General features: G+C 42.0%; 25 non-coding genes across 25 annotated transcripts; all 25 read right to left on the bottom strand.

The window, feature by feature from the left end:
• Positions 1-1,235: 1,235 nt before the first annotated feature.
• trnap-agg (transfer RNA proline (anticodon AGG)) lies at positions 1,236-1,307 on the bottom strand. Its single transcript has one exon. It is a non-coding gene; the product is annotated as a tRNA-Pro (tRNA).
• Positions 1,308-1,718: 411 nt separating this feature from the next.
• trnap-agg (transfer RNA proline (anticodon AGG)) lies at positions 1,719-1,790 on the bottom strand. Its single transcript has one exon. It is a non-coding gene; the product is annotated as a tRNA-Pro (tRNA).
• A 411-nt stretch (positions 1,791-2,201) lies between these two features.
• On the bottom strand, positions 2,202-2,273 carry trnap-cgg (transfer RNA proline (anticodon CGG)). The gene has a single exon. It is a non-coding gene; the product is annotated as a tRNA-Pro (tRNA).
• Positions 2,274-2,620: 347 nt separating this feature from the next.
• On the bottom strand, positions 2,621-2,692 carry trnap-agg (transfer RNA proline (anticodon AGG)). The gene has a single exon. It is a non-coding gene; the product is annotated as a tRNA-Pro (tRNA).
• A 576-nt stretch (positions 2,693-3,268) lies between these two features.
• On the bottom strand, positions 3,269-3,340 carry trnap-ugg (transfer RNA proline (anticodon UGG)). Its single transcript has one exon. It is a non-coding gene; the product is annotated as a tRNA-Pro (tRNA).
• Positions 3,341-4,596: 1,256 nt separating this feature from the next.
• trnap-agg (transfer RNA proline (anticodon AGG)) lies at positions 4,597-4,668 on the bottom strand. Its single transcript has one exon. It is a non-coding gene; the product is annotated as a tRNA-Pro (tRNA).
• Positions 4,669-5,079: 411 nt separating this feature from the next.
• trnap-cgg (transfer RNA proline (anticodon CGG)) lies at positions 5,080-5,151 on the bottom strand. The gene has a single exon. It is a non-coding gene; the product is annotated as a tRNA-Pro (tRNA).
• A 338-nt stretch (positions 5,152-5,489) lies between these two features.
• On the bottom strand, positions 5,490-5,561 carry trnap-agg (transfer RNA proline (anticodon AGG)). The gene has a single exon. It is a non-coding gene; the product is annotated as a tRNA-Pro (tRNA).
• A 576-nt stretch (positions 5,562-6,137) lies between these two features.
• On the bottom strand, positions 6,138-6,209 carry trnap-ugg (transfer RNA proline (anticodon UGG)). Its single transcript has one exon. It is a non-coding gene; the product is annotated as a tRNA-Pro (tRNA).
• A 1,256-nt stretch (positions 6,210-7,465) lies between these two features.
• On the bottom strand, positions 7,466-7,537 carry trnap-agg (transfer RNA proline (anticodon AGG)). The gene has a single exon. It is a non-coding gene; the product is annotated as a tRNA-Pro (tRNA).
• Positions 7,538-7,948: 411 nt separating this feature from the next.
• trnap-cgg (transfer RNA proline (anticodon CGG)) lies at positions 7,949-8,020 on the bottom strand. The gene has a single exon. It is a non-coding gene; the product is annotated as a tRNA-Pro (tRNA).
• A 347-nt stretch (positions 8,021-8,367) lies between these two features.
• trnap-agg (transfer RNA proline (anticodon AGG)) lies at positions 8,368-8,439 on the bottom strand. Its single transcript has one exon. It is a non-coding gene; the product is annotated as a tRNA-Pro (tRNA).
• A 576-nt stretch (positions 8,440-9,015) lies between these two features.
• trnap-ugg (transfer RNA proline (anticodon UGG)) lies at positions 9,016-9,087 on the bottom strand. Its single transcript has one exon. It is a non-coding gene; the product is annotated as a tRNA-Pro (tRNA).
• A 1,257-nt stretch (positions 9,088-10,344) lies between these two features.
• Positions 10,345-10,416, bottom strand: trnap-agg (transfer RNA proline (anticodon AGG)). Its single transcript has one exon. It is a non-coding gene; the product is annotated as a tRNA-Pro (tRNA).
• Positions 10,417-10,827: 411 nt separating this feature from the next.
• Positions 10,828-10,899, bottom strand: trnap-agg (transfer RNA proline (anticodon AGG)). The gene has a single exon. It is a non-coding gene; the product is annotated as a tRNA-Pro (tRNA).
• Positions 10,900-11,310: 411 nt separating this feature from the next.
• On the bottom strand, positions 11,311-11,382 carry trnap-cgg (transfer RNA proline (anticodon CGG)). The gene has a single exon. It is a non-coding gene; the product is annotated as a tRNA-Pro (tRNA).
• Positions 11,383-11,729: 347 nt separating this feature from the next.
• Positions 11,730-11,801, bottom strand: trnap-agg (transfer RNA proline (anticodon AGG)). The gene has a single exon. It is a non-coding gene; the product is annotated as a tRNA-Pro (tRNA).
• Positions 11,802-12,377: 576 nt separating this feature from the next.
• trnap-ugg (transfer RNA proline (anticodon UGG)) lies at positions 12,378-12,449 on the bottom strand. Its single transcript has one exon. It is a non-coding gene; the product is annotated as a tRNA-Pro (tRNA).
• Positions 12,450-13,705: 1,256 nt separating this feature from the next.
• trnap-agg (transfer RNA proline (anticodon AGG)) lies at positions 13,706-13,777 on the bottom strand. Its single transcript has one exon. It is a non-coding gene; the product is annotated as a tRNA-Pro (tRNA).
• A 411-nt stretch (positions 13,778-14,188) lies between these two features.
• Positions 14,189-14,260, bottom strand: trnap-cgg (transfer RNA proline (anticodon CGG)). The gene has a single exon. It is a non-coding gene; the product is annotated as a tRNA-Pro (tRNA).
• A 335-nt stretch (positions 14,261-14,595) lies between these two features.
• trnap-agg (transfer RNA proline (anticodon AGG)) lies at positions 14,596-14,667 on the bottom strand. Its single transcript has one exon. It is a non-coding gene; the product is annotated as a tRNA-Pro (tRNA).
• A 576-nt stretch (positions 14,668-15,243) lies between these two features.
• Positions 15,244-15,315, bottom strand: trnap-ugg (transfer RNA proline (anticodon UGG)). Its single transcript has one exon. It is a non-coding gene; the product is annotated as a tRNA-Pro (tRNA).
• A 2,418-nt stretch (positions 15,316-17,733) lies between these two features.
• trnap-agg (transfer RNA proline (anticodon AGG)) lies at positions 17,734-17,805 on the bottom strand. Its single transcript has one exon. It is a non-coding gene; the product is annotated as a tRNA-Pro (tRNA).
• A 410-nt stretch (positions 17,806-18,215) lies between these two features.
• On the bottom strand, positions 18,216-18,288 carry trnap-cgg (transfer RNA proline (anticodon CGG)). Its single transcript has one exon. It is a non-coding gene; the product is annotated as a tRNA-Pro (tRNA).
• Positions 18,289-19,265: 977 nt separating this feature from the next.
• Positions 19,266-19,337, bottom strand: trnap-ugg (transfer RNA proline (anticodon UGG)). Its single transcript has one exon. It is a non-coding gene; the product is annotated as a tRNA-Pro (tRNA).
• Between the last annotated feature and the right edge of the window lie 384 nt (positions 19,338-19,721).

The following is a 19,721-nucleotide window of genomic DNA, read 5'->3' on the forward strand; positions in this document are numbered from 1 at the left end:
AGCCTTTCCACAGCTGCCACGTCACATGTTGCAGCGTTGTTAGAAATATGGTTGTCATATGGGCGCATACGAATAGTGTTGTTCCACAAGCTTGTTGTTAGGGCTAGTAAACCTTGCTGGAGGAGGATGCGCACGTCGCACGCAGGTAACACAGAAATGATTATTAGGGCTAATATTATTCGACTGCGAAGTTATGGTGTTGTTGGCTTTGCTATTTTTTATTTAAGCAACACAACAACAATAAAACATTCCTGACCAGCCATAAGACTACCAACTAATATATGTTTGGAATAAACAAAAAACGAAATTAGCGATAAAATCATGAAGAATTTAAAGATGATTTATTTATTCAGTTAGTTGTTTGTTTGTTATTTTAAGTTGATGTGAAAAAACTGTGCTATTATCACAAATATCAGCACGGTAAGAGCGCTTCTCAACCAACCAGATTGTAAGGTCGGGACTACCGTTTGTATAATAACAAAAATAACATTTAGATAAACATTAAACATTAAATAAATGCATTTTGTATAAATAAATAAAGGTCCCTGACATTGACATCCAAAAAACTAAAGTGTCATATGCAAAACTTTACTTATAAAGTGTATGAATATATGACATGAACCAGCCCATCTGGAATCCTCCCGAATCTCCCGATGAACCACTCCGGGCTTGGTAATGCTCCAAATCTAGTAGAAAACCTTCTTCTCTGGACAGTAGAGACAGCTACTCCAACAAAATCAGAATCAACTCTTTTTAATACCCTTGATTTCAGAAGAAAACATTAAATGAGTTGTGTCCCATTATTTTAGTCAATATAGAGTGTACTTGACTGATGTTTAAATATATATTACATTTACTGAACTATTAATCTAATCTGATAAACATACCAAGCCGAGTCTTTTCTGATTTCTAACAAGTCGTTCTCGTCTAGGAGGCATTGCGTCCACCTGGCTGCTTCTCCGGTCGTCACCTCCCCCAGCGCCCTGGACACACAGGTCCCCACTGCAGCAGGAGTGCAGCCCTGATCGTGACCTGCTCGCTCGTCTGTTTCTTGGCCTCATTTTTACGTTGAGTGTATTGAAGTTGAGGAGAGACTAAAGTAGGTTGCTATTTTTCTGTTGTTGTTTTTTTTTTTATTTGAGTGTGTGTTTTCATGTAATAGTTATATATTGAGATTTTGGCACGTACCAGACGACCGTTAATGTCGCCATCGTGTCCGGCAAAAAAAACGAGCAGGGCTCGTCCGGGATTTGAACCCGGGACCTCTCGCACCCTAAGCGAGAATCATACCCCTAGACCAACGAGCCAGAGGTTGGGGGAAAAGTGTTTTTGTAGCCTGAGCGCCATCTATCAGTGACTACTGGAAGTGCACAATCTCTAAAACACGGATTCAGGTGGAGTGGAAGCCACATTCCAGACCCTTTGTCATTACAATATTGATGTTTTTTACTGAACTTAAAATATTTGAAAAATTAAACAGACTTCATATTAAAGTTGTTTTCTTAATGTTCTCCTTAGATGCTAGCTATCTATGACTGAAGCCGGGTCAATACGGCATCCTCCACTAAAACTAAGTAAGGTGTTCACACGCAGCTTCCAGAGGGACACACTAAAGAGAAGTGGACATGCAGAAGAACCTCGAGAGCACAGTTTTACTGTATGGTTCCAGTCAGTGAACAGTGTTGATTGATAGTCCATCTATGATAACCTTAAAAGCCGGGCTCGTCCGGGATTTGAACCCGGGACCTCTCGCACCCTAAGCGAGAACCATACCCCTAGACCAACGAGCCAGAGGTTGGGGGAAAAGTGTTTTTGTAGCCTGAGCGCCATCTATCAGTGACTACTGGAAGTGCACAATCTCTAAAACACGGATTCAGGTGGAGTGGAAGCCACATTCCAGACCCTTTGTCATTACAATATTGATGTTTTTTACTGAACTTAAAATATTTGAAAAATTAAACAGACTTCATATTAAAGTTGTTTTCTTAATGTTCTCCTTAGATGCTAGCTATCTATGACTGAAGCCGGGTCAATACGGCATCCTCCACTAAAACTAAGTAAGGTGTTCACACGCAGCTTCCAGAGGGACACACTAAAGAGCAGTGGATATGCAGAAGAACCTCGAGAGCACAGTTTTACTGTATGGTTCCAGTCAGTGAACAGTGTTGATTGATAGTCCATCTATGATAACCTTAAAAGCCGGGCTCGTCCGGGATTTGAACCCGGGACCTCTCGCACCCGAAGCGAGAATCATACCCCTAGACCAACGAGCCAGACGGGCAAGCTCAAATCGTGTATTTTCCAGAACTTTTTCAAAAGCTTCAGCTATGGTCTATGCTAAAAATAAGAAGATATATAATGAGAATAATATTAATAATAATATTAATAATAATATTAATAATAATAATAATAATACGAAGAAGAAGAATGATTATTATCATTTATTCCTACTCAGTCCCTCTGGGTAGCATATTGCTAAGATGATAATAATAAGGATTTACCTGAGTGGAAGTTCTGATGGGGTATAGCAGGTCATTAATAAACTTCCTTCAAGAGATGAACTGTTAGTTGATCCCAGTTTCTCACTGCTCTACGGTTTCAGTCTGCACACAAAAGAGCAGGGCTCGTCCGGGATTTGAACCCGGGACCTCTCGCACCCTAAGCGAGAATCATACCCCTAGACCAACGAGCCAGACACAGAATAACCGTTCATAGTTTCTCAGGATTGCCACGTCTCAGCAGTTAGAGGCCTCCTCCACATGGAGTCTAGTTGTAGCACCATCTATCAGTGACTGTTAGACAGAGTCCGTTAGATCACAACATTTCTTAATGTACTAAAACAACAACCTAGCAGCTCTAAACTTCTTTCACTCTCTACTAATCATCAACTCTCACTACTGACATATCGTTTCATTAAGCTGGTCATACTGGTGGGACGGAGCGGACATGCTGGTAATGCTGGCACATCGTTCAGGGTTCCATGAATAACTACATCTGTAGTCATTAGGAAACATTCACTGCTGTAGCTGAAACTTCTTCTGAGGCCTTTTTGTAGGTTTGGTCATTTTCCTCCTCTAAGCTGATTCAGATCATGATTGGCGTTGATGGTTAATTCAGCAGGTGAGTCGTACAGGGTTTGAAATTACCTACAGGAGAGGACAGCGCGGTGCCTATCACTCAGGTAGTTCACCTGTAAGTCTCTCTCTGCTCCTGCATTGTTGGACGGGCCCTACATTCACTGATGGTCAGACCTTTCTCAGTAAAAGCAGGGCTCGTCCGGGATTTGAACCCGGGACCTCTCGCACCCAAAGCGAGAATCATACCCCTAGACCAACGAGCCATGCTTAACGAACGTGTTTGCTAGCCTTTCCACAGCTGCCACGTCACATGTTGCAGCGTTGTTAGAAATATGGTTGTCATATGGGCGCATACGAATAGTGTTGTTCCACAAGCTTGTTGTTAGGGCTAGTAAACCTTGCTGGAGGAGGATGCGCACGTCGCACGCAGGTAACACAGAAATGATTATTAGGGCTAATATTATTCGACTGCGAAGTTATGGTGTTGTTGGCTTTGCTATTTTTTATTTAAGCAACACAACAACAATAAAACATTCCTGACCAGCCATAAGACTACCAACTAATATATGTTTGGAATAAACAAAAAACGAAATTAGCGATAAAATCATGAAGAATTTAAAGATGATTTATTTATTCAGTTAGTTGTTTGTTTGTTATTTTAAGTTGGTGTGAAAAAGCTGTGCTATTATCACAAATATCAGTACGGTAAGAGCGCTTCTCAACCAACCAGATTGTAAGGTCGGGACTACCGTTTGCATAATAACAAAAATAACATTTAGATAAACATTAAACATTAAATAAATGCATTTTGTATAAATAAATAAAGGTCCCTGACATTGACATCCAAAAAACTAAAGTGTCATATGCAAAACTTTACTTATAAAGTGTATGAATATATGACATGAACCAGCCCATCTGGAATCCTCCCGAATCTCCCGATGAACCACTCCGGGCTTGGTAATGCTCCAAATCTAGTAGAAAACCTTCTTTTCTGGACAGTAGAGACAGCTACTCCAACAAAATCAGAATCAACTCTTTTTAATACCCTTGATTTCAGAAGAAAACATTAAATGAGTTGTGTCCCATTATTTTAGTCAATATAGAGTGTACTTGACTGATGTTTAAATATATATTACATTTACTGAACTATTAATCTAATCTGATAAACATACCAAGCCGAGTCTTTTCTGATTTCTAACAAGTCGTTCTCGTCTAGGAGGCATTGCGTCCACCTGGCTGCTTCTCCGGTCGTCACCTCCCCCAGCGCCCTGGACACACAGGTCCCCACTGCAGCAGGAGTGCAGCCCTGATCGTGACCTGCTCGCTCGTCTGTTTCTTGGCCTCATTTTTACGTTGAGTGTATTGAAGTTGAGGAGAGACTAAATTAGGTTGCTATTTTTCTGTTGTTGTTTTTTTTTTATTTGTGTGTGTGTTTTCATGTAATAGTTATATATTGAGATTTTGGCACGTACCAGACGACCGTTAATGTCGCCATCGTGTCCGGCAAAAAAAACGAGCAGGGCTCGTCCGGGATTTGAACCCGGGACCTCTCGCACCCTAAGCGAGAATCATACCCCTAGACCAACGAGCCAGAGGTTGGGGGAAAAGTGTTTTTGTAGCCTGAGCGCCATCTATCAGTGACTACTGGAAGTGCACAATCTCTAAAACACGGATTCAGGTGGAGTGGAAGCCACATTCCAGACCCTTTGTCATTACAATATTGATGTTCTTTACTGAACTTAAAATATTTGAAAAATTAAACAGACTTCATATTAAAGTTGTTTTCTTAATGTTCTCCTTAGATGCTAGCTATCTATGACTGAAGCCGGGTCAATACGGCATCCTCCACTAAAACTAAGTAAGGTGTTCACACGCAGCTTCCAGAGGGACACACTAAAGAGCAGTGGATATGCAGAAGAACCTCGAGAGCACAGTTTTACTGTATGGTTCCAGTCAGTGAACAGTGTTGATTGATAGTCCATCTATGATAACCTTAAAAGCCGGGCTCGTCCGGGATTTGAACCCGGGACCTCTCGCACCCGAAGCGAGAATCATACCCCTAGACCAACGAGCCAGACGGGCAAGCTCAAATCGTGTATTTTCCAGAACTTTTTCAAAAGCTTCAGCTATGGTCTATGTTAAAAATAAGAAGATATATAATGAGAATAATATTAATAATAATAATAATAATAATAATAATAATAATACGAAGAAGAAGAATGATTATTATCATTTATTCCTACTCAGTCCCTTTGGGTAGCATATTGCTAAGATGATAATAACAAGGATTTCGCTGAGTGGAAGTTCTGATGGGGTATAGCAGGTCATTAATAAACTTCTTTCAAGAGATAAACTGTTAGTTGATCCCAGTTTCTCACTGCTCTACGGTTTCAGTCTGCACACAAAAGAGCAGGGCTCGTCCGGGATTTGAACCCGGGACCTCTCGCACCCTAAGCGAGAATCATACCCCTAGACCAACGAGCCAGACACAGAGTAACCGTTCATAGTTTTTCAGGATTGCCACGTCTCAGCAGTTAGAGGCCTCCTCCACATGGAGTCTAGTTGTAGCACCATCTATCAGTGACTGTTAGACAGAGTCCGTTAGATCACAACATTTCTTAATGTACTAAAACAACAACCTAGCAGCTCTAAACTTCTTTCACTCTCTACTAATCATCAACTCTCACTACTGACATATCGTTTCATTAAGCTGGTCATACTGGTGGGACGGAGCGGACATGCTGGTAATGCTGGCACATCGTTCAGGGTTCCATGAATAACTACATCTGTAGTCATTAGGAAACATTCACTGCTGTAGCTGAAACTTCTTCTGAGGCCTTTTTGTAGGTTTGGTCATTTTCCTCCTCTAAGCTGATTCAGATCATGATTGGCGTTGATGGTTAATTCAGCAGGTGAGTCGTACAGGGTTTGAAATTACCTACAGGAGAGGACAGCGCGGTGCCTATCACTCAGGTAGTTCACCTGTAAGTCTCTCTCTGCTCCTGCATTGCTGGACCGGCCCTACATTCACTGATGGTCAGACCTTTCTCAGTAAAAGCAGGGCTCGTCCGGGATTTGAACCCGGGACCTCTCGCACCCAAAGCGAGAATCAAACCCCTAGACCAACGAGCCATGCTTAACGAACGTGTTTGCTAGCCTTTCCACAGCTGCCACGTCACATGTTGCAGCGTTGTTAGAAATATGGTTGTCATATGGGCGCATACGAATAGTGTTGTTCCACAAGCTTGTTGTTAGGGCTAGTAAACCTTGCTGGAGGAGGATGCGCACGTCGCACGCAGGTAACACAGAAATGATTATTAGGGCTAATATTATTCGACTGCGAAGTTATGGTGTTGTTGGCTTTGCTATTTTTTATTTAAGCAACACAACAACAATAAAACATTCCTGACCAGCCATAAGACTACCAACTAATATATGTTTGGAATAAACAAAAAACGAAATTAGCGATAAAATCATGAAGAATTTAAAGATGATTTATTTATTCAGTTAGTTGTTTGTTTGTTATTTTAAGTTGGTGTGAAAAAGCTGTGCTATTATCACAAATATCAGTACGGTAAGAGCGCTTCTCAACCAACCAGATTGTAAGGTCGGGACTACCGTTTGCATAATAACAAAAATAACATTTAGATAAACATTAAACATTAAATAAATGCATTTTGTATAAATAAATAAAGGTCCCTGACATTGACATCCAAAAAACTAAAGTGTCATATGCAAAACTTTACTTATAAAGTGTATGAATATATGACATGAACCAGCCCATCTGGAATCCTCCCGAATCTCCCGATGAACCACTCCGGGCTTGGTAATGCTCCAAATCTAGTAGAAAACCTTCTTTTCTGGACAGTAGAGACAGCTACTCCAACAAAATCAGAATCAACTCTTTTTAATACCCTTGATTTCAGAAGAAAACATTAAATGAGTTGTGTCCCATTATTTTAGTCAATATAGAGTGTACTTGACTGATGTTTAAATATATATTACATTTACTGAACTATTAATCTAATCTGATAAACATATCAAGCCGAGTCTTTTCTGATTTCTAACAAGTCGTTCTCGTCTAGGAGGCATTGCGTCCACCTGGCTGCTTCTCCGGTCGTCACCTCCCCCAGCGCCCTGGACACACAGGTCCCCACTGCAGCAGGAGTGCAGCCCTGATCGTGACCTGCTCGCTCGTCTGTTTCTTGGCCTCATTTTTACGTTGAGTGTATTGAAGTTGAGGAGAGACTAAATTAGGTTGCTATTTTTCTGTTGTTGTTTTTTTTTTATTTGTGTGTGTGTTTTCATGTAATAGTTATATATTGAGATTTTGGCACGTACCAGACGACCGTTAATGTCGCCATCGTGTCCGGCAAAAAAAACGAGCAGGGCTCGTCCGGGATTTGAACCCGGGACCTCTCGCACCCTAAGCGAGAATCATACCCCTAGACCAAGGAGCCAGAGGTTGGGGGAAAAGTGTTTTTGTAGCCTGAGCGCCATCTATCAGTGACTACTGGAAGTGCACAATCTCTAAAACACGGATTCAGGTGGAGTGGAAGCCACATTCCAGACCCTTTGTCATTACAATATTGATGTTTTTTACTGAACTTAAAATATTTGAAAAATTAAACAGACTTCATATTAAAGTTGTTTTCTTAATGTTCTCCTTAGATGCTAGCTATCTATGACTGAAGCCGGGTCAATACGGCATCCTCCACTAAAACTAAGTAAGGTGTTCACACGCAGCTTCCAGAGGGACACACTAAAGAGCAGTGGATATGCAGAAGAACCTCGAGAGCACAGTTTTACTGTATGGTTCCAGTCAGTGAACAGTGTTGATTGATAGTCCATCTATGATAACCTTAAAAGCCGGGCTCGTCCGGGATTTGAACCCGGGACCTCTCGCACCCGAAGCGAGAATCATACCCCTAGACCAACGAGCCAGACGGGCAAGCTCAAATCGTGTATTTTCCAGAACTTTTTCAAAAGCTTCAGCTATGGTCTATGTTAAAAATAAGAAGATATATAATGAGAATAATATTAATAATAATAATAATAATAATAATAATAATAATAATAATAATACGAAGAAGAAGAATGATTATTATCATTTATTCCTACTCAGTCCCTTTGGGTAGCATATTGCTAAGATGATAATAATAAGGATTTCGCTGAGTGGAAGTTCTGATGGGGTATAGCAGGTCATTAATAAACTTCTTTCAAGAGATAAACTGTTAGTTGATCCCAGTTTCTCACTGCTCTACGGTTTCAGTCTGCACACAAAAGAGCAGGGCTCGTCCGGGATTTGAACCCGGGACCTCTCGCACCCTAAGCGAGAATCATACCCCTAGACCAACGAGCCAGACACAGAGTAACCGTTCATAGTTTTTCAGGATTGCCACGTCTCAGCAGTTAGAGGCCTCCTCCACATGGAGTCTAGTTGTAGCACCATCTATCAGTGACTGTTAGACAGAGTCCGTTAGATCACAACATTTCTTAATGTACTAAAACAACAACCTAGCAGCTCTAAACTTCTTTCACTCTCTACTAATCATCAACTCTCACTACTGACATATCGTTTCATTAAGCTGGTCATACTGGTGGGACGGAGCGGACATGCTGGTAATGCTGGCACATCGTTCAGGGTTCCATGAATAACTACATCTGTAGTCATTAGGAAACATTCACTGCTGTAGCTGAAACTTCTTCTGAGGCCTTTTTGTAGGTTTGGTCATTTTCCTCCTCTAAGCTGATTCAGATCATGATTGGCGTTGATGGTTAATTCAGCAGGTGAGTCGTACAGGGTTTGAAATTACCTACAGGAGAGGACAGCGCGGTGCCTATCACTCAGGTAGTTCACCTGTAAGTCTCTCTCTGCTCCTGCATTGCTGGACGGGCCCTACATTCACTGATGGTCAGACCTTTCTCAGTAAAAGCAGGGCTCGTCCGGGATTTGAACCCGGGACCTCTCGCACCCAAAGCGAGAATCATACCCCTAGACCAACGAGCCATGCTTAACGAACGTGTTTGCCAGCCTTTCCACAGCTGCCACGTCACATGTTGCAGCGTTGTTAGAAATATGGTTGTCATATGGGCGCATACGAATAGTGTTGTTCCACAAGCTTGTTGTTAGGGCTAGTAAACCTTGCTGGAGGAGGATGCGCACGTCGCACGCAGGTAACACAGAAATGATTATTAGGGCTAATATTATTCGACTGCGAAGTTATGGTGTTGTTGGCTTTGCTATTTTTTATTTAAGCAACACAACAACAATAAAACATTCCTGACCAGCCATAAGACTACCAACTAATATATGTTTGGAATAAACAAAAAACGAAATTAGCGATAAAATCATGAAGAATTTAAAGATGATTTATTTATTCAGTTAGTTGTTTGTTTGTTATTTTAAGTTGATGTGAAAAAACTGTGCTATTATCACAAATATCAGCACGGTAAGAGCGCTTCTCAACCAACCAGATTGTAAGGTCGGGACTACCGTTTGTATAATAACAAAAATAACATTTAGATAAACATTAAACATTAAATAAATGCATTTTGTATAAATAAATAAAGGTCCCTGACATTGACATCCAAAAAACTAAAGTGTCATATGCAAAACTTTACTTATAAAGTGTATGAATATATGACATGAACCAGCCCATCTGGAATCCTCCCGAATCTCCCGATGAACCACTCCGGGCTTGGTAATGCTCCAAATCTAGTAGAAAACCTTCTTCTCTGGACAGTAGAGACAGCTACTCCAACAAAATCAGAATCAACTCTTTTTAATACCCTTGATTTCAGAAGAAAACATTAAATGAGTTGTGTCCCATTATTTTAGTCAATATAGAGTGTACTTGACTGATGTTTAAATATATATTACATTTACTGAACTATTAATCTAATCTGATAAACATACCAAGCCGAGTCTTTTCTGATTTCTAACAAGTCGTTCTCGTCTAGGAGGCATTGCGTCCACCTGGCTGCTTCTCCGGTCGTCACCTCCCCCAGCGCCCTGGACACACAGGTCCCCACTGCAGCAGGAGTGCAGCCCTGATCGTGACCTGCTCGCTCGTCTGTTTCTTGGCCTCATTTTTACGTTGAGTGTATTGAAGTTGAGGAGAGACTAAAGTAGGTTGCTATTTTTCTGTTGTTGTTTTTTTTTTTATTTGAGTGTGTGTTTTCATGTAATAGTTATATATTGAGATTTTGGCACGTACCAGACGACCGTTAATGTCGCCATCGTGTCCGGCAAAAAAAACGAGCAGGGCTCGTCCGGGATTTGAACCCGGGACCTCTCGCACCCTAAGCGAGAATCATACCCCTAGACCAACGAGCCAGAGGTTGGGGGAAAAGTGTTTTTGTAGCCTGAGCGCCATCTATCAGTGACTACTGGAAGTGCACAATCTCTAAAACACGGATTCAGGTGGAGTGGAAGCCACATTCCAGACCCTTTGTCATTACAATATTGATGTTTTTTACTGAACTTAAAATATTTGAAAAATTAAACAGACTTCATATTAAAGTTGTTTTCTTAATGTTCTCCTTAGATGCTAGCTATCTATGACTGAAGCCGGGTCAATACGGCATCCTCCACTAAAACTAAGTAAGGTGTTCACACGCAGCTTCCAGAGGGACACACTAAAGAGAAGTGGACATGCAGAAGAACCTCGAGAGCACAGTTTTACTGTATGGTTCCAGTCAGTGAACAGTGTTGATTGATAGTCCATCTATGATAACCTTAAAAGCCGGGCTCGTCCGGGATTTGAACCCGGGACCTCTCGCACCCTAAGCGAGAACCATACCCCTAGACCAACGAGCCAGAGGTTGGGGGAAAAGTGTTTTTGTAGCCTGAGCGCCATCTATCAGTGACTACTGGAAGTGCACAATCTCTAAAACACGGATTCAGGTGGAGTGGAAGCCACATTCCAGACCCTTTGTCATTACAATATTGATGTTTTTTACTGAACTTAAAATATTTGAAAAATTAAACAGACTTCATATTAAAGTTGTTTTCTTAATGTTCTCCTTAGATGCTAGCTATCTATGACTGAAGCCGGGTCAATACGGCATCCTCCACTAAAACTAAGTAAGGTGTTCACACGCAGCTTCCAGAGGGACACACTAAAGAGCAGTGGATATGCAGAAGAACCTCGAGAGCACAGTTTTACTGTATGGTTCCAGTCAGTGAACAGTGTTGATTGATAGTCCATCTATGATAACCTTAAAAGCCGGGCTCGTCCGGGATTTGAACCCGGGACCTCTCGCACCCGAAGCGAGAATCATACCCCTAGACCAACGAGCCAGACGGGCAAGCTCAAATCGTGTATTTTCCAGAACTTTTTCAAAAGCTTCAGCTATGGTCTATGCTAAAAATAAGAAGATATATAATGAGAATAATATTAATAATAATATTAATAATAATATTAATAATAATAATAATAATACGAAGAAGAAGAATGATTATTATCATTTATTCCTACTCAGTCCCTCTGGGTAGCATATTGCTAAGATGATAATAATAAGGATTTACCTGAGTGGAAGTTCTGATGGGGTATAGCAGGTCATTAATAAACTTCCTTCAAGAGATGAACTGTTAGTTGATCCCAGTTTCTCACTGCTCTACGGTTTCAGTCTGCACACAAAAGAGCAGGGCTCGTCCGGGATTTGAACCCGGGACCTCTCGCACCCTAAGCGAGAATCATACCCCTAGACCAACGAGCCAGACACAGAATAACCGTTCATAGTTTCTCAGGATTGCCACGTCTCAGCAGTTAGAGGCCTCCTCCACATGGAGTCTAGTTGTAGCACCATCTATCAGTGACTGTTAGACAGAGTCCGTTAGATCACAACATTTCTTAATGTACTAAAACAACAACCTAGCAGCTCTAAACTTCTTTCACTCTCTACTAATCATCAACTCTCACTACTGACATATCGTTTCATTAAGCTGGTCATACTGGTGGGACGGAGCGGACATGCTGGTAATGCTGGCACATCGTTCAGGGTTCCATGAATAACTACATCTGTAGTCATTAGGAAACATTCACTGCTGTAGCTGAAACTTCTTCTGAGGCCTTTTTGTAGGTTTGGTCATTTTCCTCCTCTAAGCTGATTCAGATCATGATTGGCGTTGATGGTTAATTCAGCAGGTGAGTCGTACAGGGTTTGAAATTACCTACAGGAGAGGACAGCGCGGTGCCTATCACTCAGGTAGTTCACCTGTAAGTCTCTCTCTGCTCCTGCATTGTTGGACGGGCCCTACATTCACTGATGGTCAGACCTTTCTCAGTAAAAGCAGGGCTCGTCCGGGATTTGAACCCGGGACCTCTCGCACCCAAAGCGAGAATCATACCCCTAGACCAACGAGCCATGCTTAACGAACGTGTTTGCTAGCCTTTCCACAGCTGCCACGTCACATGTTGCAGCGTTGTTAGAAATATGGTTGTCATATGGGCGCATACGAATAGTGTTGTTCCACAAGCTTGTTGTTAGGGCTAGTAAACCTTGCTGGAGGAGGATGCGCACGTCGCACGCAGGTAACACAGAAATGATTATTAGGGCTAATATTATTCGACTGCGAAGTTATGGTGTTGTTGGCTTTGCTATTTTTTATTTAAGCAACACAACAACAATAAAACATTCCTGACCAGCCATAAGACTACCAACTAATATATGTTTGGAATAAACAAAAAACGAAATTAGCGATAAAATCATGAAGAATTTAAAGATGATTTATTTATTCAGTTAGTTGTTTGTTTGTTATTTTAAGTTGGTGTGAAAAAGCTGTGCTATTATCACAAATATCAGTACGGTAAGAGCGCTTCTCAACCAACCAGATTGTAAGGTCGGGACTACCGTTTGCATAATAACAAAAATAACATTTAGATAAACATTAAACATTAAATAAATGCATTTTGTATAAATAAATAAAGGTCCCTGACATTGACATCCAAAAAACTAAAGTGTCATATGCAAAACTTTACTTATAAAGTGTATGAATATATGACATGAACCAGCCCATCTGGAATCCTCCCGAATCTCCCGATGAACCACTCCGGGCTTGGTAATGCTCCAAATCTAGTAGAAAACCTTCTTTTCTGGACAGTAGAGACAGCTACTCCAACAAAATCAGAATCAACTCTTTTTAATACCCTTGATTTCAGAAGAAAACATTAAATGAGTTGTGTCCCATTATTTTAGTCAATATAGAGTGTACTTGACTGATGTTTAAATATATATTACATTTACTGAACTATTAATCTAATCTGATAAACATACCAAGCCGAGTCTTTTCTGATTTCTAACAAGTCGTTCTCGTCTAGGAGGCATTGCGTCCACCTGGCTGCTTCTCCGGTCGTCACCTCCCCCAGCGCCCTGGACACACAGGTCCCCACTGCAGCAGGAGTGCAGCCCTGATCGTGACCTGCTCGCTCGTCTGTTTCTTGGCCTCATTTTTACGTTGAGTGTATTGAAGTTGAGGAGAGACTAAATTAGGTTGCTATTTTTCTGTTGTTGTTTTTTTTTTATTTGTGTGTGTGTTTTCATGTAATAGTTATATATTGAGATTTTGGCACGTACCAGACGACCGTTAATGTCGCCATCGTGTCCGGCAAAAAAAACGAGCAGGGCTCGTCCGGGATTTGAACCCGGGACCTCTCGCACCCTAAGCGAGAATCATACCCCTAGACCAACGAGCCAGAGGTTGGGGGAAAAGTGTTTTTGTAGCCTGAGCGCCATCTATCAGTGACTACTGGAAGTGCACAATCTCTAAAACACGGATTCAGGTGGAGTGGAAGCCACATTCCAGACCCTTTGTCATTACAATATTGATGTTCTTTACTGAACTTAAAATATTTGAAAAATTAAACAGACTTCATATTAAAGTTGTTTTCTTAATGTTCTCCTTAGATGCTAGCTATCTATGACTGAAGCCGGGTCAATACGGCATCCTCCACTAAAACTAAGTAAGGTGTTCACACGCAGCTTCCAGAGGGACACACTAAAGAGCAGTGGATATGCAGAAGAACCTCGAGAGCACAGTTTTACTGTATGGTTCCAGTCAGTGAACAGTGTTGATTGATAGTCCATCTATGATAACCTTAAAAGCCGGGCTCGTCCGGGATTTGAACCCGGGACCTCTCGCACCCGAAGCGAGAATCATACCCCTAGACCAACGAGCCAGACGGGCAAGCTCAAATCGTGTATTTTCCAGAACTTTTTCAAAAGCTTCAGCTATGGTCTATGTTAAAAATAAGAAGATATATAATGAGAATAATATTAATAATAATAATAATAATAATAATAATAATACGAAGAAGAAGAATGATTATTATCATTTATTCCTACTCAGTCCCTTTGGGTAGCATATTGCTAAGATGATAATAATAAGGATTTCGCTGAGTGGAAGTTCTGATGGGGTATAGCAGGTCATTAATAAACTTCCTTCAAGAGATGAACTGTTAGTTGATCCCAGTTTCTCACTGCTCTACGGTTTCAGTCTGCACACAAAAGAGCAGGGCTCGTCCGGGATTTGAAACCGGGACCTCTCGCACCCTAAGCGAGAATCATACCCCTAGACCAACGAGCCAGACACAGAGTAACCGTTCATACTTTCTCAGGATTGCCACGTCTCAGCAGTTAGAGGCCTCCTCCACATGGAGTCTAGTTGTAGCACCATCTATCAGTGACTGTTAGACAGAGTCCGTTAGATCACAACATTTCTTAATGTACTAAAACAACAACCTAGCAGCTCTAAACTTCTTTCACTCTCTACTAATCATCAACTCTCACTACTGACATATCGTTTCATTAAGCTGGTCATACTGGTGGGACGGAGCGCTCATGCTGGTAATGCTGGCACATCGTTCAGGGTTCCATGAATAACTACATCTGTAGTCATTAGGAAACATTCACTGCTGTAGCTGAAACTTCTTCTGAGGCCTTTTTGTAGGTTTGGTCATTTTCCTCCTCTAAGCTGATTCAGATCATGATTGGCGTTGATGGTTAATTCAGCAGGTGAGTCGTACAGGGTTTGAAATTACCTACAGGAGAGGACAGCGCGGTGCCTATCACTCAGGTAGTTCACCTGTAAGTCTCTCTCTGCTCCTGCATTGTTGGACGGGCCCTACATTCACTGATGGTCAGACCTTTCTCAGTAAAAGCAGGGCTCGTCCGGGATTTGAACCCGGGACCTCTCGCACCCAAAGCGAGAATCATACCCCTAGACTAACGAGCCATGCCTAACGAACGTGTTTGCTAGCCTTTCCACAGCTGCCACGTCACATGTTGCAGCGTTGTTAGAAATATGGTTGTCATATGGGCGCATACGAATAGTGTTGTTCCACAAGCTTGTTGTTAGGGCTAGTAAACCTTGCTGGAGGAGGATGCGCACGTCGCACGCAGGTAACACAGAAATGATTATTAGGGCTAATATTATTCGACTGCGAAGTTATGGTGTTGTTGGCTTTGCTATTTTTTATTTAAGCAACACAACAACAATAAAACATTCCTGACCAGCCATAAGACTACCAACTAATATATGTTTGGAATAAACAAAAAACGAAATTAGCGATAAAATCATGAAGAATTTAAAGATGATTTATTTATTCAGTTAGTTGTTTGTTTGTTATTTTAAGTTGGTGTGAAAAAGCTGTGCTATTATCACAAATATCAGCACGGTAAGAGCGCTTCTCAACCAACCAGATTGTAAGGTCGGGACTACCGTTTGTATAATAACAAAAATAACATTTAGATAAACATTAAACATTAAATAAATGCATTTTGTATAAATAAATAAAGGTCCCCGACATTGACATCCAAAAAACTAAAGTGTCATATGCAAAACTTTACTTATAAAGTGTATGAATATATGACATGAACCAGCCCATCTGGAATCCTCCCGAATCTCCCGATGAACCACTCCGGGCTTGGTAATGCTCCAAATCTAGTAGAAAACCTTCTTCTCTGGACAGTAGAGACAGCTACTCCAACAAAATCAGAATCAACTCTTTTTAATACCCTTGATTTCAGAAGAAAACATTAAATGAGTAGTGTCCCATTATTTTAGTCAATATAGAGTGTACTTGACTGATGTTTAAATATATATTACATTTACTGAACTATTAATCTAATCTGATAAACATACCAAGCCGAGTCTTTTCTGATTTCTAACAAGTCGTTCTCGTCTAGGAGGCATTGCGTCCACCTGGCTGCTTCTCCGGTCGTCACCTCCCCCAGCGCCCTGGACACACAGGTCCCCACTGCAGCAGGAGTGCAGCCCTGATCGTGACCTGCTCGCTCGTCTGTTTCTTGGCCTCATCTTTACGTTGAGTGTATTGAAGTTGAGGAGAGACTAAATTAGGTTGCTATTTTTCTGTTGTTGTTTTTTTTTTATTTGTGTGTGTGTTTTCATGTAATAGTTATATATTGAGATTTTGGCACGTACCAGACGACCGTTAATGTAACGTGGCAGGGCGACACGTCCGCTCCTTGTAGTCTCTCCACTGGCGTTCCACAAGGCTCAGTTCTTGGTCCTCTTCTTTTCTCACTGTACACTCACTCTCTTGGTAAAGTGATATCCTCTCATGGATTCTCTTACCACTGCTACGCCGATGACACTCAACTCATGCTCTCTTTCCCACCGTCTGACACACAGGTTTCTGCCCGTATCTCAGCATGCCTCGCCGACGTCTCTTCTTGGATGGCGGCTCACCATCTCAAACTCAACCCCTGCAAGACGGAGCTGCTGTACATCCCGGGAACTGCTGGACCAAGAAACGATCTTGCCATCACCTTTGAGAACTCACTGGTCACTCCTTCTACTGAAGCCCGAAGCCTTGGTGTAATGATGGATGATCAGTTATCGTTCTCAAGTCATATTGCAAACGTAACTCGGTCCTGCAGATTCCTCCTGTACAACATCCGGAGAATTCGACCCTTCCTCTCTGGAGAGGCCACCCAGGTCCTTGTTCAGTCTCTCGTCACTTCCAGACTTGACTACTGCAACTCTCTTCTGGCTGGTCTCCCTCTGAGTACCATCAGGCCCCTACAACTCATCCAGAATGCAACGGCACGGGTCGTCTTCAATGTCCCAAAATTCAACCATGTCACTCCGCTGCTGCGTTCTCTCCACTGGCTTCCTGTAGCTGCCCGCATCAGATTTAAAACCCTGACGCTGGCCTACAAAGCCAAGAACGTACCAGCTCCTCCGTATCTGATGGCAATGGTCAAAAGCCGATCCGCACCAAGAGCCCTTCGAGCTTCAAGTACGGCTCGGCTCGACCCGCCATCCCTCAAAATCCGTGGAAGACAAGCGTCCAGGCTTTTTTCTGTCCTGGCACCAAAGTGGTGGAACGAGCTGCCCCTGGGTGTCCGAACGGCCGAGTCACTCGCTGTCTTCAAACGCAGACTGAAGACCCACCTCTTCAGAGAGTACTTGGACGATTAGTTCTATTGTCGCCTTATTGTATTGTGTTTAGCAATGTCTAAGCTTAGAGGTATCTTTTGAATTATTAGCCTATTCTAACTAGCTGAGGTTTTCTTGGGTAAATAGCAAAGCACTTTGTAAGTCGCTCTGGATAAGAGCGTCTGCTAAATGCCGTAAATGTAAATGTAAATGTAATGTCGCCATCGTGTCCGGCAAAAAAAACGAGCAGGGCTCGTCCGGGATTTGAACCCGGGACCTCTCGCACCCTAAGCGAGAAACATACCCCTAGACCAACGAGCCAGAGGTTGGGGGAAAAGTGTTTTTGTAGCCTGAGCGCCATCTATCAGTGACTACTGGAAGTGCACAATCTCTAAAACACGGATTCAGGTGGAGTGGAAGCCACATTCCAGACCCTTTGTCATTACAATATTGATGTTTTTTACTGAACTTAAAATATTTGAAAAATTAAACAGACTTCATATTAAAGTTGTTTTCTTAATGTTCTCCTTAGATGCTAGCTATCTATGACTGAAGCCGGGTCATTACGGCATCCTCCACTAAAACTAAGTAAGGTGTTCACACGCAGCTTCCAGAGGGACACACTAAAGAGCAGTGGATATGCAGAAGAACCTCGAGAGCACAGTTTTACTGTATGGTTCCAGTCAGTGAACAGTGTTGATTGATAGTCCATCTATGATAACCTTAAAAGCCGGGCTCGTCCGGGATTTGAACCCGGGACCTCTCGCACCCGAAGCGAGAATCATACCCCTAGACCAACGAGTCAGACGGGCAAGCTCAAATCGTGTATTTTCCAGAACTTTTTCAAAAGCTTTAGCTATGGCCTATGCTAAAAATAAGAAGATATATAATGAGAATAATAATAATAATAATAATAATAATAATAATACGAAGAAGAAGAATGATTATTATAATTTATTCCTACTCAGTCCCTTTGGGTAGCATATTGCTAAGATGATAATAATAAGGATTTAGCTGAGTGGAAGTTCTGATGGGGTATAGCAGGTCATTAATAAACTTCCTTCAAGAGATGAACTGTTAGTTGATCCCAGTTTCTCACTGCTCTACGGTTTCAGTCTGCACACAAAAGAGCAGGGCTCGTCCGGGATTTGAACCCGGGACCTCTCGAACCCTAAGCGGGACTCATACCCCTAGACCAACGAGCCAGACACAGAGTAACCGTTCATAGTTTTTCAGGATTGCCACGTCTCAGCAGTTAGAGGCCTCCTCCACATGGAGTCTAGTTGTAGCACCATCTATCAGTGACTGTTAGACAGAGTCCGTTAGATCACAACATTTCTTAATGTACTAAAACAACAACCTAGCAGCTCTAAACTTCTTTCACTCTCTACTAATCATCAACTCTCACTACTGACATATCGTTTCATTAAGCTGGTCATACTGGTGGGATGGAGCGGACATGCTGGTAATGCTGGCACATCGTTCAGGGTTCCATGAATAACTACATCTGTAGTCATTAGGAAACATTCACTGCTGTAGCTGAAACTTCTTCTGAGGCCTTTTTGTAGGTTTGGTCATTTTCCTCCTCTAAGCTGATTCAGATCATGATTGGCGTTGATGGTTAATTCAGCAGGTGAGTCGTACAGGGTTTGAAATTACCTACAGGAGAGGACAGCGCGGTGCCTATCACTCAGGTAGTTCACCTGTAAGTCTCTCTCTGCTCCTGCGTTGTTGGACGGGCCCTACATTTACTGATGGTCAGACCTTTCTCAGTAAAAGCAGGGCTCGTCCGGGATTTGAACCCGGGACCTCTCGCACCCAAAGCGAGAATCATACCCCTAGACCAACGAGCCATGCTTAACCAACGTGTTTGCTAGCCTTTCCACAGCTGCCACGTCACATGTTGCAGCGTTGTTAGAAATATGGTTGTCATATGGGCGCATACGAATAGTGTTGTTCCACAAGCTTGTTGTTAGGGCTAGTAAACCTTGCTGGAGGAGGATGCGCACGTCGCACGCAGGTAACACAGAAATGATTATTAGGGCTAATATTATTCGACTGCGACGTTATGGTGTTGTTGGCTTTGCTATTTTTTATTTAAGCAACACAACAACAATAAAACATTCCTGACCAGCCATAAGACTACCAACTAATATATGTTTGGAATAAACAAAAAACGAAATTAGCGATAAAATCATGAAGAATTTAAAGATGATTTATTTATTCAGTTAGTTGTT

This window comes from Salminus brasiliensis, chromosome 3 (genome assembly GCF_030463535.1).
Source record: "Salminus brasiliensis chromosome 3, fSalBra1.hap2, whole genome shotgun sequence".
Taxonomy (NCBI): domain Eukaryota; kingdom Metazoa; phylum Chordata; class Actinopteri; order Characiformes; family Bryconidae; genus Salminus; species Salminus brasiliensis.